The sequence below is a fragment of the Syngnathus leptorhynchus genome, chromosome 13 (assembly GCF_054491065.1).
Source record: "Syngnathus leptorhynchus isolate UIUO chromosome 13, UIUO_Slep, whole genome shotgun sequence".
NCBI lineage: Eukaryota > Metazoa > Chordata > Actinopteri > Syngnathiformes > Syngnathidae > Syngnathus > Syngnathus leptorhynchus.
In genome coordinates this window covers 1,905,775-1,918,073 of record NC_141207.1, presented here as the reverse complement: position 1 = coordinate 1,918,073, position 12,299 = coordinate 1,905,775, and the positions used below count along the sequence as shown (strand labels likewise).

Sequence of the window (12,299 nt, the reverse complement as noted above, 5' to 3'; positions counted from 1 at the left end):
TCCCCGCCGGGCCGGGTGTCGGGGGGGTCCGTCGGGGTAATGGCGAGCGAGAAGGCCCGGGCGAAGCGGTCCCTCATTCGCCGTCATCCTTCGTCTAGCCCCGCTAGCAATTAGCTAAATTGCATATTTGCACTGTTAAAGACAGCGGGCTTTAATTGAAAGCGACTCCCCCACTGAGACACACACACACACACAGGTGGCCAATCTGTCAGCACAGGCCACCTCCCTCAACCTTTTATAATAACAAACGCTGCTAACAAGCACCTCGCAGACGAAGCAGCGCATCAAAGAGCTTCTCAACAAAGCGAGCATGCGGAAGACATGCTCGCGGGGCATCCGAGTCGAGTGGAATTAAGAGTAAATAAATGATGAAAATGCAATAAGTGACAATTTGGCGAACAGAAGCGAGACGGCCGTAATTAAAAGACATTGAGAAGGTGCGGCAGGAAGCAAAGATGTCGTGACTTCTTTTTTTTGATTCAAGATCTAATGAGACTTTGTTTGATATTGCATGATCCACTTTGAGATATTTGTTGTTGTTGTTGTTTTTGCTTATTTAGTTGACGTTAAAGTTCACATCGTCACGCGGCCAAACCCAGAAAAGGGGTGAACCATGACTTTTCTTAAACACAATATAGGTAACAATAAAATCAAGCTGTTATGCATTATTTTATTGTTTGGTGGCCACTAGGTGGCGCTTTTAAAATGATTTTTCTGCAAGAAAGCTCTGCATGTTTTATTGCTCGATACATAATTCTGGTGATTCAATTTTTGTATAAAATGCTATTTTCAAATAAAGTGCTATTTTGCCTTTTAGAAAACATTACGTTTTTTTGGAGGCCTAGAACAGATTAATAGCATTTCTACTCATTTCAATGGGGAAAGATGATTTGAAACAAGTATTTAGGGTTGCAAGTGCAGTCAACAAATTGAACTCGTATCTCAAGTTGTCACGATATTTTTTTGGAGTGGTACTTAAAAGTTTAAGAACCACTGGTCCCTACGGTGTAACATTGTTCCCAGGTTTTTGGATATAAAGCACTGGGGGGGGGGGGGGGGGTGGAGAACCATATTCAGCCCCTGATCGATAAGGAAGTCATTTTCAAAAGAGTCTAAGTTAAGCCTCTTTTGCAAAGGTGCCCCCTTTCACTCCCCTACTCCTTCCTTCCTGTGCTCTTCACACTCCCGCCCGGCCGCCTAATTGACTTCATGTCTGTTCACGAATGCGACGGCGCCCTCCACCTGCTCGCGTTCCATTCACGGCGTAACACCCGAATTCTCCCGCGCTCGCACTCTATTAACGCGCACACAGCCAAGTTCAGCTCCCCGCTATTACAAGATCCAATCTCATTTTCAACCCAATTTAACCCGGACCACCTCAGAGCGGGAGGAAGGGGAGGGGGGGGGGCTTCGCTAGGTTTACACAATAAGTCAGAATCAAGAAGATTTTGGTCCGAACCATTCGCCCCAATTACAACACAGTACATACAATACTGCACATTGACATCCTCGGAGTGAGTCGATTCACTTCAATAACGACGCGATCCAATCCCAACACTAAGATTCATGCCAACTGAGTGACCTAGGCACAAAGATAAGATAAAGATACCATTCCCGCCAATTCACCCCGACAACGAACCATTCACAAGGTAAATATAAAACGACTCCCGTGAGATGTGATTTACTCCAATCACTATTTGATTGACTCCGATAACAATACTGTGATTCACTACAATTCGACTCGCTAAGATTTACTTCAATTCGAATGCTTTTTGCTCAATCCTGACGAGACTGACTTCAGTGACACGATGCTCTCAGAAACTTTATAAGGCTACTTTTGAGGTTTCAAAACACTTTGATTAACTCCTGCAAAGATAGAACCAGATTCGTGCTTATTATAATGCTATAAATTTCCAATACGTAGAAAGCTTCTGTGAAGTGATTCACTTAAATTAGAATGCAATTAGATTCGCTCCAATAACATTAAGCTAGGGCGTAATTCACTCGTATTACTATATAATAAGATGCATAATATCTAATATTCAAGTGATTCCAGCATTTTGATTCAACCTTCGAGGTGCCCAAATTATGATGAATAATTCAGTGGTCTTAATGCACTCACTTCAAGTGACCTACATAAATGCCTTCAATCAATGATCATGAGTTTTTTTTTTTTTTTTTACAAGCAAATCAGACACCAATTAGGTCTGAAGACCTTCTCTGAACAATCTATTCTTTCTTGCACTGCACAATAAACAACTTTACAAAGCATTCCGTGCTTCAGCTAGGCATTTTCCGACATACGAGTCAGCCTTAGCACGCTAGCGGCCCGGGGTGGGAGGAGGTGGAGTATCACGCCGGGACTTTGCTCCGAGCTCCCCTCGAGCGCATACAACAGATCGTCAGCCGCCGCGCGGCGGATCCGTGTTTCGCCGGCGCGCCGACACCGGCTCGCGTGTGATAGCGACGACTCCCGTCTGCTCTTCTCCATGGCGGTCGTCGTCTTCTTCCTCGCAGCCGTGGTGACGTACTTAGCGAGCCATCTGTGACTCAAGTGCGGCGCAGTTAGCCCACTTTTACACGCATTAGCCCGTCACGCCGCGAGCACTTTTAGGGTGGTAATGAAGCCAGCAGCTTTTTACTGTCAATCAATAATTGAACAGCCAATGAGGGCGAGGCTAGAACTTGGAAGTTAGAGATTGAAGAATAGATTGTAGATGCCACAGCGAATTGGCAGCAAAGCACGAAGGTCTGAATGAAACGCCTCAACTCGCTTCAGTCTATTTCCTAGACACAAAAACAGCGCATAGGTGAGTTTTTCCAACGAATCACAGAATGCACGTTTCCCTTACAAATACGTAAATAGGCAAATTTGTAAATATTCAAGCGGGAACACGTGGGCGTTCCCATTATTTGCAGTTTGACACGACATCAACACGACGCGACCGTTGTCGCGGGGTGAACACATGGTCTCAGCCGCTCGCACCCAGTCCTCATTTTCACCTCATTCGCACCCGCAGGGGAGGCGGCGTTGACGCCGCGCTCGGGTCGTAGCCCGACGGCGCGCCCCCCCTGCCGTAGGTAACACCTCCGAGCATCTGTCAAGCAGCGCCCGGTGCCTATTCATGTCGTTTTCGTGACGCAAACACGGGGATGGGGTTCGTGGGGGGAATCGTTGAAATTGCGCTCAGACTCCATTTTTTGAGTGAAACAAACAAATGCTGCCGCACTCAAGTCAAATATCAACCACAAAAACTCTTTGGCAGCAAGATGCCACAAGATGGCGACACGCATGGAACACGTTGAAGGCAATTCGAGGCCTGTTTGTCAAAGTGCTGCTAGCAGCTAATCGCTAATAGCGTCGTTCAGCTTCCCTTTAGCGGCCGAGAGATGAGTTATTTTCTCCACCATTCTGTTCGTATTCCCCGAAGTGGAAGCGTGTCCCCTCCGCTTGCGTTAGTCCTTTTTATCCCGAGACTTCCACAGCGCCGAGACCTTCGAGCGCTTTGCGACATGTCGATGCTGGCGCGCCCCGGTCGTGCATTATTCATCATCTAAACGCTGCCGTCTTATTGCGGTGCAGTGATCCCCAAGTCTGGTTTTCCCCGACCGGTCCCTGGCTGGCCCGATCCTTCATTAGTTGGGCCTGATTGGAAAACATTATTGTTGTTCCGAGGGTGGCGTTTGAGTGACAAGGTTACGCTCTTGACTTGCGTTGAATTAAAAGCGGATCCACCAGTGCAGGTTTGCCGATATTGGAACGTACATTTGCATATTTGCTGCGATATTAAAAAAGGATTAGCACAGCAGAGCACAACAAGTGGAGGGAGGGAGGAGGGGGGGTGGGGGCTTCATATCATAAATGACGGAGGTTGGAAGGAGGGGGTCGTGCGGCCCCCACATTCCCGTCTGGCAACCTGATTAGTGCTTCTTAATTAGGACAGCTTCTCATCTCCGTCCTCATGTTCGGCAGGAGTTAAGTCCCCACATTCAATATTTACTCGGCACTCCCGCACTTGTAGCGCCACTTTCTACGGTGTGGGAGGGGCGGAGGGGCTCCTCGGCAGGTTCCTCGCGGAATTATCTCGGAATGTGCAGGTGCTAGCCAATTAGCGAGCTGGCATTTGAAGGACTTTTAATTAATATTTAGTCATACAGGTAAGGTCGGAAAAGAGCGGGAGAGCAGCAGGCACTTGACGGAAATGGAAAAGTGAAGGGCGCGTTGGAAATGTCACTCCGAGTCACATTGGTGGAGACCAATTTTCCAGTTTTGTTTTTTGGGTGGTTTGGTATTGCACTAGTAACCACCGCACTGCAGGAGTCAACACTGACTGACTTTTTGCTCCGATTTCAAATCAGCCCTCATTATTTTTCATTTGATTCTAAATTAATCATTCAATTCGGTCACAGTGCAATTCCCTAAGATTATGATGCAATACTATTCATTTCAGTTATGATACAAAGTATTTAAATGTGATTTGGTCAAAAATTCCTCTTCGGTATCGGTATAGTCCTTGCTTATGGTGTTCGCACGCAAGTGGCGATGTTGTGGAGACGTGCGGCTAAACAATAGCACGCTAGCCCGGCAAAGCTATGTACGTAAACACGAGCGCGCAGCCTGCGGCAAGGCGTCACGCTTTAGTGGCCGGCTAACGTGCGCCTGCATTCACGCCCCGAGGCAGCCGCGGGGTTCCCGGCCGGCCCGGTCGACGTGTTGGATTATTAGGGGGCGGGGGGGGGGGATCCCAAAGAGCTTCACCCGGGAGGATGGCGGGCGGCTGCTGCAGCGGTTGAACTTTGACCCCGGTCCCTCTGGCATCCCGACCATGTGGAAAACATGATGAGGTCACGGCCTCCGATGTGATTGGGAAAACGTCATCAATGTTTCATATATGCTCACCGGTCCATTATATTAGGTACACTGTCCAATGAGAGCGAGTCAACTGTATGGAAGTGGGTTTTATAGAACGAAACCAAAATATCAAAGTTGACAAAAAAAAACATGAAAATACAAAGAGAAAGGGATGTTTTTGCCACGGGCTCTTCTTTTTTCCCGGGCTCGAAGTCACATTGTAACTCAGCGATGCCTTTTCCTCCTCCCCAGTTTACGTGTAAGGGGAGTGCATACTAAGTGCGTGCTGATTGGAAGTCGCTTGAGCACAATTAAAATATGTTTGCTCTCCCTGTGTTAGCGCCTACTGACGAAGAGGAGGAGGAGGAGGAGGAGGAGGAGGAGGAGGAGGGAAGGGCGGGCGGGGTGGAAAAAAAGTCATATTAGCAAAAATAAATGTTGGCGGGCAAATTGTGGCTAATGAGTCAAGAGACTGCGCTGGTTCACATGCATTAAAAGAGCCATCATTAGGAAATTAGGGCCCAGATTAATCCCGTTAATGACACGCCGGCGCTCCTGGGAGGGATGAGAAGAAAAAGATAGCGGGCCCAGATGTCGGCGTAAGACGGCTCCCCCCTCTCTTCCACTTGAAATGCAAAACGAGAAGGGGGGGAAGGCGGGGGGGGGGGGGGGGGGGGACTGGGGTCTTGTAGTCGACTGCTAATGAAAGCACATCCTGGAGATGAGGGGCGAGAGACGCTGCAAAGAGGATGGAGAGAGAGCAAGAGAGAGGAGGCTGGATAAATGAGAAAAAGAAGAAGAAGAGCGCAGGATAAGACTCGGCAGCGGGAAGTGTGATGTCCCCAATTAGGTGGGATGTCGCCCCCCCGTCTGGGCCTGCCGTAATAAAGCCGTCACTCGGTATTCGCCGGCACACGGCTCCGACACTGTTAACATTCTAATATGTCGCCGGCGCGTGCGAACATTAATTACTTTGGCCATTTGGACGCCGCTCGCTGTTTGCTCCCCGACGGAAAACGTGAGCTCGGGCTTAGCGGCGCTACATTAGGAAGTAATACGCCCTATTTACCCGCCCAGCACGCCTGCCGCCTGTTGACTTTTGCGTGCAAGCACCCACACGCACGACGACTGCCTCGATTTGAACTCCATCTTCTTTCTACATGTGTAATTTATACACCAGTGCTTTGATTTCAAAGGAAATATTCAGAAAAATTTGATGTACGGTGGGGGATATGTTCGTGAAGGTAGCAGGCTGGGGAAATCTGCGCTTTGACACGGGCCACGCTACATTTACATTTCATTACAACTAATCTCAGGCCCATTGGGCCAGGCTGATAACGCCGTTCGCTGTCACCTTGGTCGGACATCTTGTTCTCCGAATCTTATTAAATCGTAAATGGAGGATATCGTGTTGTAATTGGAATGAACTGTAGTCAACTCGTAATAGGCGTGAATTGTATTTCTATTGGAGGATTGGAATTGGAGTCAATCAAATCTTCTCGTAACTGGAAAGAACTGCGCTGCCGTTTCGTTGGATAAATTGAATCCTTTTGAAATTGTAGTACATGATAATTGGCAGATATCGGATTCCCCGTGGAATGAGTCGTATTGGAATATTCCTATCTTTTAATTGGTGTTTTATTGGTGTAAATGATATAATTGTTTTAGATGTTACTGTAATTGAAAAAGATTGAACTGTATTGTAATCCCTACTCAAGCGCCTGACGTCACGCACTCAGCCACACCCCTTAAAGGCACAGGAACAGTTTGGCACTTTCAAAAACCCGTTTATTTACAGTGCATACTGTACTGTGTTTTTGCTTTGTGCTGTGGCCATGCTTGTCTTGCATGCATTATTGATGCAGCGGGCGGAGGCAGGTGCGGCGGCCCAGGAGAGACGGCGGGCTTGTGCAGCAACGACGGCGAGTCTTCTGCTGTTCAACCACCTAATCGATGTTAACTCGCTCTTTCTGTCAGCCACGTGCCCACGATTATTGCTTCATTGCGATGGTGAAATACAGTTAAGAATTAATCCGTTTTTGCTACATCTTGTGTGTGACTTGGCCACTTAGGGGCAGTATAACACACATCCGTATTTACGGAATACTGTATGACAACAAACCAACAACAATCAACAAAATTGCATTATTGTTTGAAAGTGGAAAATTCCCCCTCCGTTGGGGAGTTGCCAAGGCCCAGATAACCCCCTACATTGCACCGCCCCTGCCTTGTACGGACATATGCGATGTCTGTGGGCATGATTCTGGAATGCATAAGCGTGTCTAAAAGGTAAAATACTCAAAACGGTGTTGAGCGGACGAGCGGACATCCTTCTGCATGCTGGTATGTGAGATGAGATGAGATTAGGATTGAAATGGGCTGCCATTATGCTGCGAATGATGCTTATAGAAGAGGATCACACCAATTTCACTTCAAATGGACCCGATTCATTCATTGGCTGGAGCAAAACATGCATCAGAAGTCACACACTGCCCCCGTGTGGTAGAAACTATTTATAGCTAACCACTGCTGCCACAGTGGAGAGGGAAGACTTTTTAAAACACGATGGAATATTTTTCTTAAAGATATCACAGGGTTTTTTTAAGACATGAAATACTTTCATGGTGTCATGGACTTTTTAACATCTTGGGGATTTTTTGACATGGCACAATAAATATTTTTAATCTAAATGAAAGTGGTCAGAGCTCAAACGTCCATTAAAAAAAACAAGATTGATAATTTTAAAACAGAAAATATGTCAATGATGTGAGTTTCTAAGCAACATGTTTTTAAAAATCTAAATGTTTTGAATAAATGTAAAAGATTTTGTTGTACTTTTTGAAAAGCAGAAGAATATCACAAATATTATGACACAAAAAAATATGCGTGTTTGAATAATTGATTTTCTATCCTGGAGCAGCATATTTTTAGTCCCTCAATCATTTTCGGACAGAATTTGTGGGCCAAATGTGCATGTTTGCACATGGCCTGTGTGGTCATGTGGTCAATCCCAGTACGGGTTAATGGACTTCCTGATTGAGGTGGAATACCCGCCATTCCTTTTGTCGGGATGGATTGAAAAGAAAAGCCTTGTGCTGCAGTCAAATCTTCTCATCCGGGCTCACGAATGCTAATGAGATGCTAATGTTGTCCGATTAGACGCGGCATTACGGGACGGAGATGTAATAAGTTTCGCCTGTTAGCTGCAACCATTCTGATTTGGACTCGCGACCGATTGGGATTGTGGGAGCAAAATAAAAGCATGCTAGTGATAAACTTGCAGTACATGGGACAATCACTTTATAGTTGTTTTAATCAAGAGAGGGCGTGGCTTGATGCCATATGTTTAGGCGCAAACTAGTGGAATTAACTCCTGTTATTTTTTTTTTCCTTTAAAATATAATCTTGGTCTAAAAGCCAACTAAAAAGCCTTGACAGAAACTATTGTCAATCCAAAGATATGTTTTGAGCGAAGTATATCGCAACCTTTCTCGATAAAAAGTAATACAAGGCACCAAAAGTTTGTTTGTTTTGACGAAAAAAGTGGACTTTGACAAAAGTCTTGATTTCGGTGCGCCGCGGGTTGAACTGTCAACTGTGTGACGTCAAACATTTTGGACGTGAACCCTCGCCAAAGCGTCAGCATGGCCAGTGCAAAGTAAAGAAAAGTGGAGCAAAGCGCCCAAAAGCGACCTGTCATCGCGTTGAGCCGAACAAAAATAAACATTTGTCGAGTGTGAGCCAAGAATTGATCGTCAGTCTTCGGGTGAGATGGGGAGGGGGGGGCAACGCGCTCGCCCGTCGAGCTTGGCCCGAGGCTGTAGCTTAGCACCGCTTTTATACATAGTTTATTTGTACCTGTTTCTCGGACCGCTGCCGTATTGGCCGTTCCCCCTTCTGCACCCGCCCGCGCGCGCGCTCGCTCTCCTTTCAACGCGCCAGCTTGTGAATAAAACAAAGCGCTCGGCTTGCTGCTGTATAATGCACCGCCTCGCCATTGGACATCAATTGACACGCGCAGGATTGGGGGGGGGAAAAAAGGGGGGGGGGACTCCGGACCGGATCGCCACCAGATCTGTGGATGGAGTCGCTGCAGCAGGGTTAGGCTTTTAAATATTTCATGGCCCCTCCGAGCACAAAAAGACTACAAAAGTCACTGAGCGAGCTGTCTTGGAGGTCGACGAGCGTTCAAGGTTACGCAAAGCCTTCTGGGGGGGAAAAAAAACGAATGCAAAGATTGCGCTGGTTCATCAACGGCGTCGTTAAAGCAATCGTAAAGTTTGTAGCGCCGACTGAGACGAGGACTCACCGAAAAAAAGAACGTACAAGAATGGAGCTGTAGTTTTATCAAAAATAGTCCAGTAAAATTGTAGTAATATTGCAACAATAATGACATTTTAGAAAAAAAGCAAAGTAATTTTTTGATGAAAACTACACACATGAAGGCGGTGTGCCAACCCCTGCGACCTTCAAGTTCAACAAGTCCAAATGTAAAGAAAAATAAATCTAGCCAAGTCGGATTGATTGACCATCATATCAGAAACATGCTCCACAAGCATTTTTTTTGGTCTTGAAATACGATCATTTTCTAAGACGAAAGCTAGCTGGCAGAAGTGTGTGTCAGTGGTGTAATGATGAGCCCCTGGGGGTTGAGCGTGCTGTCACGAAGGACCCCGCCCCCCCTGCTTCCCTCGATTCCTCCGTGAAAATGAAAATGAGGACATTGGCATTTCAAAGAGAATGGGTGCGGGCCCCTGATCACAGCGGTTGGACCCCCACCCTCAACACGTCCACGGTGTCTAAACGGGCATGCGCAGTACACCAACTCAAAATCTACTCGGCAGAAATGCAAAAGTCGGAGTTAGCGGGCTATGCGGCGAAACAGTTGAAGCGAGCGATATTGCGTATCGATTGGCGGTTGCCCCTTCAAAGCTGCGAGAGCATCGATCATCTCCTAAGTGGAGTCATTAACATACACGCTGTTAACAAGCGGCGGCGCGGTGTAGCACGTCCGGGCATCAAGACAGCCATCGACACGCGCGCTTAGCGGCTAACTCACGCTCCCGCCGAGTGGATCATCTTGAGCCTCCAACCTTTTTACTTCAGCGTGAGAGCGCGCCCATCACAAATTCAGAAGGCAAACGGAGGGGAAAAGGATCCAACAAGCCGGGCCAAACTCAACGCTTTAGACTCGACGCAAACAAAAGTGACCAGAATAACCCCACAGAACGCTAAAAGCATCACTACGCCCGCTAAAAGGAGCTTTTAGCATCAAACGAGGGCTGCGAAATGCGTCCTGCAAAGAATACGAGAAGGACACAGGAGCATTTCAAGTACTGAAGACCACACATGAATAAAATGTAGCATTATTTAGAACAACTTTAAATCGTGTCCAAAAATCCCATTTGCGAATGCAATTAAATAATTAAAGCCCTGCAGAGGTTTGGAGCATCCAATCCTTGCGTCTGCTGACATCATATCAAATCCTGAACGGGCGCCGCTACTTCCTGTTCGACATGCCCAAATATCAGCGGGAATATTTCCCGCCACGTGGATACAATTGTACTTGTAATTCTCCCATTTTCCCTCGCTTCACTTCCATAAATACGCCAACGTGATTTACGGTTCCTCCGAGGGCTAATTTAGAACAGGGCCCCCCCCCCCAAAAAAAAGCGCATTTATTACCGCAGAGAGCGGGGGAAATCCCGCAGTCGGCTCGCATCAGCCGCGATTTTCTCCTTCAAAGGCACCGCTGATAGATGCCAGCGGAAAGCGCAGTACGATCGATATACGCTCCCGAGGACGTAACGGCCTTCCCGGGATATGTCGACCTCTTTCCAAGGCCTTTTAATGCCCGACGTTTAATTGCCCGCTGCAGAAATATTAATTGGCCTTTTTTTTTTACGTTACGTGTGTGTGCTTTTTTTTGCCATTTTGTGTTTGTCCATTCTCAGACACATCAATATTATATTTTTTTGGTGCATTGGAGGAGTAAAATGGACGGCATCAAGCCCTTTATGGATGTATACCCGCGAGACATCGCTGATGGACACTCAGGTTTGTGGCCGATGGAGGGCGCTCCCTCCCTGGAGCTTACCTGCCCCGGTCACCTCCACGCTTCCTTTGTGCCTCATCGCAACATTTTGACAATGACGAGCACCTTAACGGAGGCAAAGTGCTCTCGGCGCCAAGAGAGCAAACACAGAAACTGCTGGCAGATGTGTAAATGCATCACCGCCGCAAGGGAACGCGGCTTTTTATTTTTTTTATATCCCAACTACATGTCACGTTAACCACTGAATGCTAATGCTAATAGCTACCAAGTTAAAAAGTTTGATAGGGCTTGTTCCGTGCTGTTAAATGGAAAAACATTTTTTACAATAATTTAAATAACATATGCACAGTTTGCCGAGGACCTCATAATAAAATAGTTGTTTCTTCCATGGAATATGTGATTGTTCTCAGCATTTGAGTACCCAAGTCAAAGTTATTATTGCACTTTTGTTCCGGAACCTCCAATTTATCAACTATATGAATTGAGATTAACAGATCAACTGTCTATTTTTTAAATAAAAAAAAACATGAATTCACCATACTTTGAACCAACACATCAATTATAGCAATTGCAACAATAAACCACAGATTACAATATACGTATTTATATATATTCCTTAAATGAAAACTCCTTAAATTGATAGTTTATCATTTACCTTCCTATTCTGTCAACACACAGTATGACAAGTACTACGCCAGTATATTCTTTGACAAACCTGCTCATGCCAGCAGTTAGCGCCAATTAGCACACTAGCTAGTTAGCTGTTACCACAAAAAGCAAACTCACCAGGAGAGTAGAAAAGTAGTCTTAAATCCTGTACACAGTCTCCAAGTCGGTTCTTGCTGAACGTCCTTGTGTTTGTATTCCAAGAGTGATTCTTTGCTGCCATCTCTCTTCCATCCGCGTATAAACACGCAAGTCTGTATGATGGCTCCCTCCCCGCGTTTTGGGGTCACTCCGTTCAGCGAGAACGGTTTACTCCGACACGTTGTTTTACACCTGGAGCGCGCGTAAACTTCTTTCAGGTGTCCAATTCAGAGCCTCCATCTAACATTTACTATAGATTTTACCTCCAGCGGCGGTAAGGGGGCTCACTGAGACCTTGCCAAGGATCTTTTTCAACGAGTTATCTGTTGGACGTTTCTTTACCTGGTTGATAAGAAGCACCTGTGGCTAAAGCCAAACTGTGGCAACTGACTACTTCCTAGGGGAAAAGTACTGACTACTTCCTGGGGAAAAAAAAAAAAAAAAAAAACCTACATCTTGGGTAAAAAAAAAAAAAAAAAACGACAGTATAATACAATATATCAAGTCAAGTCAAGTCGTAATATATAGGCTCTCAACAGCAAATGTTGGTCATTTTTAAAAGATCGTAGTAACCACGGCCTTCCA

The 12,299-nt window shown here is 46.2% G+C and overlaps 1 protein-coding gene across 2 annotated transcripts in view; it reads right to left on the bottom strand.

The window, feature by feature from the left end:
* The window catches only part of tgfbr3 (transforming growth factor, beta receptor III), a 153,686-nt gene extending 141,587 nt beyond the window's left edge, over positions 1–12,099 (bottom strand). For both annotated transcript variants that reach the window (XM_085928128.1, XM_085928127.1), the window contains exon 1: positions 11,694–12,099. The gene's annotated coding sequence lies outside the window, so the exon portion shown is untranslated. The remainder of the gene's footprint in view (positions 1–11,693) is intronic.
* Between the last annotated feature and the right edge of the window lie 200 nt (positions 12,100–12,299).